Source organism: Hyperolius riggenbachi, chromosome 10 (assembly GCF_040937935.1).
Source record: "Hyperolius riggenbachi isolate aHypRig1 chromosome 10, aHypRig1.pri, whole genome shotgun sequence".
Classification (NCBI taxonomy): domain Eukaryota; kingdom Metazoa; phylum Chordata; class Amphibia; order Anura; family Hyperoliidae; genus Hyperolius; species Hyperolius riggenbachi.
In genome coordinates, this window is record NC_090655.1 from 92641993 (window position 1) to 92650571 (window position 8579).

General features: G+C 50.9%; 1 long non-coding RNA gene across 2 annotated transcripts in view; it reads right to left on the reverse strand.

Annotated features, from left to right (window-relative positions):
* Nucleotides 1-2668, reverse strand: part of LOC137535644 (uncharacterized) — a 357455-nt gene extending 354787 nt beyond the window's left edge. For both annotated transcript variants that reach the window (XR_011024422.1, XR_011024423.1), the window contains exon 1: nucleotides 2268-2668. This is a non-coding gene — a long non-coding RNA (uncharacterized lncRNA). The remainder of the gene's footprint in view (nucleotides 1-2267) is intronic.
* Nucleotides 2669-8579: the final 5911 nt, after the last annotated feature.

An 8579-nucleotide genomic window follows, 5' to 3' on the forward strand; every position in this document is an offset into this window, starting at 1 on the left:
TACTTAACATTGAGGCAGAAACGCATCCGCAATCCAAAATCTGCAGCAGCCCGGGAGTATGCGTTTCTGCAAAACGCCTCCCGCTCTGGTGTGCACCAGCCCATTGACATACATTACCCTAGCGGATCCGCACCCGCAAGCAGATCGCAAACAGCAGCGGAAACGCTCCGGTGTGCACTAGGCCTAAAAGAAAGCTTCCAAGTTGTGGTGATGTCGTCAAAAACCTTCTGTACACAAAACTGCTGTTGTCACGGTAACAACAAAAGCATATTTTGAATCATCTGCCAATGAGGGCTGGCAGCAGAATAAGGGAACAGCTTTCTTTACTTAGACTCTCCACCTTTACTGAAAAACAAGTAAAATGAATGTGTTTATAAGCAAGGTATATAGGGGCCAATGGAGTGCTTGCCTTCACATACAATGAGCATACCTCCAACAGATCAGAACTGCCTGCACAGTTGAGGCCAAGTGAAAAAAGTTTGCCACCCCAAATGAGGGGAGCAACAATCGTGAGGTCCCCATGTTTAACCACTTGATGACCCAGCCTTTACCCCCCCCCCCCCCCCCCTTAAGGACCAGCGCTGTATTTGCTGATCTGTGCTGGATGGGCTCTACAGTCCCCAGCACAGGTCAAACACCAGGCAGAGCGACCAGATTGCCCCCCTTTTTTCCCCACTAGGGGGATGATGTGCTTGGGGGGGGGGGGGTCTGATCACTCCTGCCTGCGTGTGGCTGGCGGGGGGGGCACCTCAAAGCCCCCTCCACCGCAGGATTCCCCCTCTCCTCCCTCCCTTCCCAGGAGATCCGAGGCTGCACAGGAACGGATCTGTCCTGTGCAGCTTCTAACAGGCTCCTGCCTGTCATGTGACAGCAATCCCCAGCCGCTGATTGGCCGGAGATCACTGATCTAGTACAACGCTGCTACTGTTAGCAGCGTTGTACAAATGTAAACAAAGCGGATTATTTCCGCTTGTGTTTACATTTAGCCTGCGAGCCGCGATCAGCGGCCCGCAGGCTATTCACGGAGCCCCCCGCCGTGAATTGACAGGAAGCAGCCGCTCGCGCGAGCTGCTGCTTCCTGATTAATTAGCCTGCAGCCGGCGACGCAGATCTGCGTCGCTGGTCCTGCAGCTGCCACTTTGCCGACGCGCGGTATGAGTGCGCGGTCGGCAAGTGGTTAAAACATGCAGCAATCTTGAGGCCTCCTTTCCACGAACTGTTGAGCTGTGTGCTCAGCAAGCAGTTACCAGGCAGTAGTAAGCAGTTATAATGCAGCAACAAGCAGTTACCAGGCAGAAGTGAGCAGCTGAGAGAGTTTGAGAGGCATTTCACTGCCTATCAACAGTTTGTGAAAGGAGGCCTAAAGCCTCATCTACACGGCTAGATGAGGCTGCGATCCGGCGACTCGATTAGCCTCCGGATCGCCTTTTCCGTGTGCCCGCCGCGTCCCCGCTCGCCACATTCGATTCCCCGCTCGTCCCCGCTTATCTTCCGCTAGATTCCCTGCCATTGTCCCCTCGCGGGGAGCGAGCAGGGAATCGGCGGTGCAGAGATCCGTCCTGTCGGATCTCATCAATCGAGCCGCATCAGCAGCTCGATTGATAAGGAGCATCGCGGCCGCATCTACTCGTGTAGATGCGGCTTAAGGCTTCCAAGCAACTGTGGCAGCAATCAGTCCCCCAAATGCAACTATGATAACACTTTAAATGACAAATGTACTAAGAAGTTATAAGAAGTGTGGCCTGTCAGCAGTCACCCTCTCCACTAACTAGCACCCATACTGAGCAGTAGTGATAAGCAACGGATGAATTCCAAAAAGGTTTTATTCGGAATTCATCCAGGTAATTAACACACCTGAGTGGGGGGGCGTGGGAGGCTTACACTTACCCAGGAGCCTTCTGCTTTAATCTGTCCCACACTGCGTTCCAATTCACGGTCACATGACTACCGCACTTCCACCAACCCGAAAGAAGGAAATGTGGTACTCATGTGACCGTGAATTAGAATAGAGCGTGGAATGGATTCGAGCAGAAGGTTCCTGAGTAGGTTTAACCACACACACACACACACACACGTGTGCTAATTACCGGGATAAATTCAGAATAAAACTTATTTGGAATCATCCGTTGCTCATTACTACTGAGCAGATGGAATGTCACACAATCTACATAAGCCTCAAGAGGGGGTCTGTCATTAGTCTGTCATTAGTAATGCTCTGTGTCTAAGTAGAGAAGCCCCACTCTATTCCCACACAAAAAGTTACTTACAGTCCCATGTAGCCCAGGATCTGTGTCCCTGTGCAGTAGGCTGGCTCAGAGGAAGTGGCAGCAGCTGTGGGCGGAGACTGAGAGCCAGCTGTACGCAATCAGTTCACACAGCACACCTGAAGGAGAGTAGCAGGATTCTGGGCGGTGCAGCTTAACTCCTTCAGGATAGGAACAAGGCAGAATCGCATATCGTAGCACATAGAGGAATCTGCCTAGTGTGTTCCTACCCTCAAAAAAAACCTAAGATGAGAGACATGCAGGTTGACTTTTTTTTTCTGAACAATGCAAGTTGCCAGGCTGGCCCAAACCCTGACAAGCATGCAAATCAGATGTTTCTGTCTGAAGTCTGATTGGATTAGCAGATGCTTCTTTCAGGTGTGTGATCTGGAAACTAAGGCCTCTTTTCCCACGAACTGTTGACAGGCAGTGAAATGCCTCTCAAACGCTCACAACTGCTGCGTGCTGCTTGGTAACTGCTTGTTGCTGCCTGGTAACTGCTGAGCGAACAGCTCAACAGTTCGTGGAAAAGAGGCCTAATGCAGCCAGAAATCAGCAGGACAGCTAAGCAACAGCACAACTGAAGCAAGAGGTACACGGCGGTTGCCATATTTATTTCCTTTTAAACAATTACTAGCTGCCTGGCTATCCTGCCGGTTTATTTGGCTGCAGTAATGTCTGAACAGCACCAGAAACAAGCATGCAGCTAATATTGTCAGATCTGACGAACGCCAGAAACACCTGATCTGCTGCATGCTTGTTCAGGGGCTTTGGCCAAACGTATTAGATGCCGAGGATCAGCAGGACAGCCAGGCAACTGGTATTGCTTAACCAGCTGAGCGGTCTGGACGAGCTCAGCTCGTCCAACACCGCCAGCGGCTGCCGCTCAGGCCCTGCTGGGCCGATTTTGATGAAATAAAAAGCAGCACACGCAGCCGGCACTTTGCCAGCCGCGTGTGCTGCCTGATCGCCGCCGCTCTGCGGCGATTCGCCGCGAGCAGCGGCGAAAGAGGGCCCCCCTAGCCGCCTGAGCCCTGCGCAGCCGGAACAAAAAGTTCCGGCCAGCGCTAAGGGCTGGATCGGAGGCGGCTGACGTCACGACGTCGGCTGACGTCGATGATGTCACTCCGCTCGTCGCTATGGCGACGATATAAGCAAAACAAGGAAGGCCGCTCATTGCGGCCTTCCTTGTTTATTCTGGGCGCCGGAGGCGATCGGAAGATCGCCTCCGGAGCGCCCTCTAGTGGGCTTTCATGCAGCCAACTTTCAGTTGGCTGCATGAAATAGTTTTTTTTTTATTTAAAAAAAACCCTCCCGCAGCCACCCTGGCGATTTAATCAGAACGCCAGGGTGGTTAAAAGGAAATAAATATGGCAACCTCCATATACCTCACACATCCGGTGTCCTTTAACCTCCCTGGCGGTTAATTTTTTTTGCCAAATGGGCAAAAATTCTTTTTTTAAATTTTTTTTTTGTTTCATGTAAAGCTACCAGAGTGGTAGCTACATGAAACACCACTAGAGGGCGCATGTGTCCCTCTAATGCGATCGTCGCCGGCACTAATAGCAAACAGGGGAGCGCGTATATAACGCGTTCCCCTGTTTGGCTTCTCCTGTCGCCATGGCGACGATCAGGATGACGTCATGGAAGTCAGCCGACGTCCTGACGTCAGGCGCACCCGATCCAGCCCATAGCGCTGCCCGGAACTCATTGGTCCGGGCAGCGCAGGGCTCTGGCGGGGGGGCCCTCTTTCGCCGCTGCGTGCAGGCGGGCGATCGCCGCAGAGCGGCGGCGATCAAACTGTGCACGCAGCTAGCAAAGTGCTGGCTGCGCGCACAGCACTTTGAATGGGGCGAATCGCCCCAGTAGAGCCGGAGAAATCCTCCTGCGCGGCATAGCCCGAGCTCAGCTCGGGCTTACCGCCAGGGAGGTTAAAAGGGCTCTGTAGAGTATTTTAAAAACAAAAAAATTACCTGAGGCTCCTACCAGCCCCCTGCAGATGTCCTGTCCCGCGCCATCCTCTACGATAGTTATTCATGTAACTAGATGACTGCGCAGCCATGGCCGCGCACGTCCTACCTCACATCTCCGGGAGCATCCTGTGTTGCGGTGCCCGTCCAGCTTTCTAATCCGCCGCTCTTTCATTAGCCCTGTGCAACCAGTGGATTCAGAAGATGAATGGGCACCGTGACACAGGACAGGTAATGTATAAATGCACACATACATGTACATTTATACACTGGGGGAACAGCGGCGAGGCGGTAGACAATAAACTCAGCCAATTCCCGAATCCCGAGCGAATTCAGAATTAAATTGATCAGAAAGCGGCCTGTGGTGTATGGGCAGCCGACAGATCTCCCTCTAATCTGATCAGAGAGGTTTGTCTCTTGGTCAAATCTGCCCACCATTGCCTGATGTATGGCTAGCTTAGGGCCAGTGCACACCAAAAAGAGCTAGCGTAATCGCAAAACTATCAGCACTTCTTGAAGTGATTTTTCAGAGCGATTCTAGGCATGAGCCTAGCGATTTTCTAATCATGCCTAGTGATTTTTGGAGCGTTTTGGTGTAGCTTTTTTATTTTTGTTACAGTAGCCTGGAAAATCACTTTGGTTTAGCACTTTTCAGAGCGATGTTCCACTTTCCTATACGTAACATTGAGGCTGAATCACCTCAGAAATCAGCAGAAATGCTGCAGGACCTGCGTTTGCATTTGGAAGAAAAATCACATTGCTCTGGTGTGATCCATCCTATTCAATTACATTAGCCAATCGCTTTTCAAAGCGCTAGCATTTCTTAAAGCGCTCAGAAGTGCTTTGTGTGCACCAGCCCTTTAAAGCGGAACTGAAGAGAGAGGTAGATGGAGGCTGCCATATTTATTTCCTTTTAAAGAGAACCCAAGGTGGGGATCTTAGAATAAAATCTATACACAGAGGCTGGGTCTGGCTATAGTGCCCAGCCTCTGTTGCTAGTTTATTTATTTATTGTATTTATAAAGCGCCAACATATTACGCAGCGCTGGACAATAAATAGGGATACATACAATATTTAGGGGTGACATACAGCAAAATGACAATACCTGAATACAAAAAAGACCAGATCATGCAGCACGGTATGAGTACAAGGTAATGCTTAGTCACTGGAGGGGAGCATGGAGATTAGGCAAGTTAGGTTCACTCAGATGCCTAGCCTAGATGGTCCTTTGGGTTCACAGTAATGGAGGTGCATGATCAGGTTGGACACAAGAGGAGGAGGACCCTGCCCAAAGGCTTACAATCTAAAGGGAGAGGTAGGAGACCAGAGTTCAGCTTTGGGTTTAGAGCACTTGTGAGGGGTAGTAGGCCAGTGTGAAAAGGTGAGTTTTGAGGGCTTCCTTGAAGATGTTGAAGGAGGGGGCTGCCCTAATGGGTGGAGGTAGGGAGTTCCATAGTGTTGGAGCAGCTCTTGAGAAGTCCTGGAGGTGTGCATGGGACTGGGCGATGCGGGGGGCGGTTAGGCGAAGTTCATTGGAAGAGCGGAGTGAGCAGCTAGGTGTGTACCTCTGAGTAAGATCGGAAATGTAGGTTGGACAGGTTTTGTGGACAGATTTGTAGGTCAGACACAGTATCTTTAATCTGATTCTGGACTGGATAGGAAGCCAGTGGAGGGATTCAAGGAGGGGATCCGCCATGGTGGAGCGATGGGAGCAGTGGATAATTCTGGCTGCCGCATTCATGATGGACTGCAGTGGGGCTGTTCAGGTCATAGGGAGACCAGACAGCAGGGCATTGCAGTAGTCAAGGCAGGAAATTATTAGGGCATGGATGAGGAGTTCGGTGGTGGCAGAGGTCAGGAAAGGGCGATTCTTACAAATGTTACGAAGGTGGAAGTTGCAGGACTTTGTGAGGTTTTGGATGTGGGGAGTGAAGGAGAGTGCGGAGCCCAGGGGGACACCCAGACAGCGGGCTTGAGAGGTAGGGTGAATGGTAGTGTGGTTAACAGTGACATGCACATCTGGGAGGTTTATGGATGTCCGGGGTGGGAAGATCATAAATTCAGTTTTGTCTAGGTTTAGTTTCAGGAACCTAGCAGACATCCAGGAGGAGATGGCTGATAGACAGGAGGAGACCTTGTACATGGTAGTGGTGGATGTGTCAGGGGTGTGGAGGTAGATCTGGCTGTCATCTGCATACAGATGTGTAACGTTTGCGGAATCGTTTTCATGGTCAGCGCACGAGATGCGCACTGACACAGTGAAAACCTTCCACAAGCGTATAATTGGGTGAACCCAGGCTAGGTGCAATGCACCAGCAGAGGGCAATTCCCACCGGCAGATGGCACTGTGGAGTGCAGAAGAGTACAATCGCTGCACGGCCACAGATGCCAGATGGGGATTGTACAGATCAAGACAATGCGGGGCTGAACAGCCCATAAAGAGACAGAGCACAGGGACAGGACGAATGTGTATTCACCAATCTAGTCACGACCCTGCGAAGGTGAACACACATCAGCAGAAACAAAAGTAGGAACGAGATTGCGAGAAAGGCGATCGCCAGAAGTGGCACAAGACAGACTAGAACAGAACACAAGAGGAGCAAAGGCACAGCAAATAATACAATGAGAATGATAAAGAAAATAAACGCTAACTAAACGCGAACACCGCACTCATTCGCAACAGTGAACGCGTTTATAGCACGGTCTCCGCCTGTTAAGCACAACAGAGACAAACACGCCTAACTAACCACCGACAGACAAACACAAAACAAAAAACGTGAACGCTTGCTTAACGGTTACCTCACCGATCCTACAGCAAGCGCCCGTATCAGACAAGACAGACAAACGAGAAACAGAAACTAGGCAAAAAGGATCCACCGCTCTTCCGCCAGAGCAAGTGTGATCCAAGCAGGAACACAGATCAGAAAGATCCACAGCCGCTAACGCTAGCGGCTAGTGCGATCTAAACAAGACAGATCAGATGAGGTAGCCGGAAGCAACCGCAGCTCCAGCTTACACTCCAGAAACTAGATCAGAAGGATCCATAGCCACTAACGCTAGAGGCTATTGCGATCGAGGCAAGACAGATTAGACGAGGTAGCCAGAAGCGACCGCAGCTCCAGCGTACACTACAGAAACTAGATCAGAAGGATCCACAGCCACTACCGCTAGAGGCTATTGCGATCCAGACAACACAGATCAGAAGGGGCTACCAGTAACTACCGCAGCGCAGGTTAGCACCCCAGACAAACAGAACGATTTCCTGTCGACCACTGCTGGGACAGGACAATCGTAACAGACAAACAAACAGATATGCAATCCTAACTGCACTAGGGAAACTGCCTAGTGCAGTCCTAAGAATTACTCTAAGATAACTTTAACAATAAGTAGCATGGCTGACACTCTAGGAGTGTTTACTACAAACCCTGAAGGAATGACCAGCCAAGCATTCTGGGAGCAGAAAGCACTTATAGTGCCAGTCATCAAAGGAGGCAGGCAGGGGATTTGCATAACGAATGTATGCAAATTCCTCAGCAGCAGAACAGACCAGAAACTTGCAATGGAAAAACAGGTCTCTCTTCCAGAAACCTGCAGCCCACAGACTAGAGGAATGGTCAAACCAGAGCTGGGACAAGGTCCTCGAGCACCCAAGGCTGAGACACCAAAGTGCGCCCCTCCATCCCTGCCACCCCAGCTGTCACACACTGATTGCTATTAGACTAAGAGGGCCACAGGGCCCACAACCTCCCCAACACCTTAATATCTAGTTATCTGGTATGTAGTCACTGCTATGTATCCCCTTTTCTTATTTATTTCTGCTTCAAACACAATTAGGAATGACAGCTGAATGAATTGTGCGCCCACTCCTACACTGCGCCCTGAGGCTGGAGCCTCTCCAGCCTATGCCTCGGCCCGGCCCTGGGTCAAACAGCTGTCTGCCTGTGCAGCCAGCTGAGCGGATCACCACAAGATGATAGTTAAAACCCATGGAGGAGATAACCTTGCCAATGGAGGATGTGTATAGGGTGAACAGTAGGGGGCCAAGGACCGAACTTTGGGGGACTCCCACCGAGAGGTGGTTGGGGGTGAACGAGGACTCATTGAAGGCGGTCGTGAAGGAGCGGTTGTAGAGGTAGGATGAAAGCCAGGACAGGGCAAGATCGTGAATGCCCATGGACTGGAGGAGTAGGGGATGATCTACTGTGTCAAAAACTGCTAAAAGGTCAAGGAGGAGAATGGAGTATTTACCTTCAGCTTTAGCTAAGGCAAGGTCATTGACCACTTTGGTGAAGCAGTTTCGGTTGAGTGGGCAGGCCGAAATCCAGATTGCAGTGGGTCTAGCAG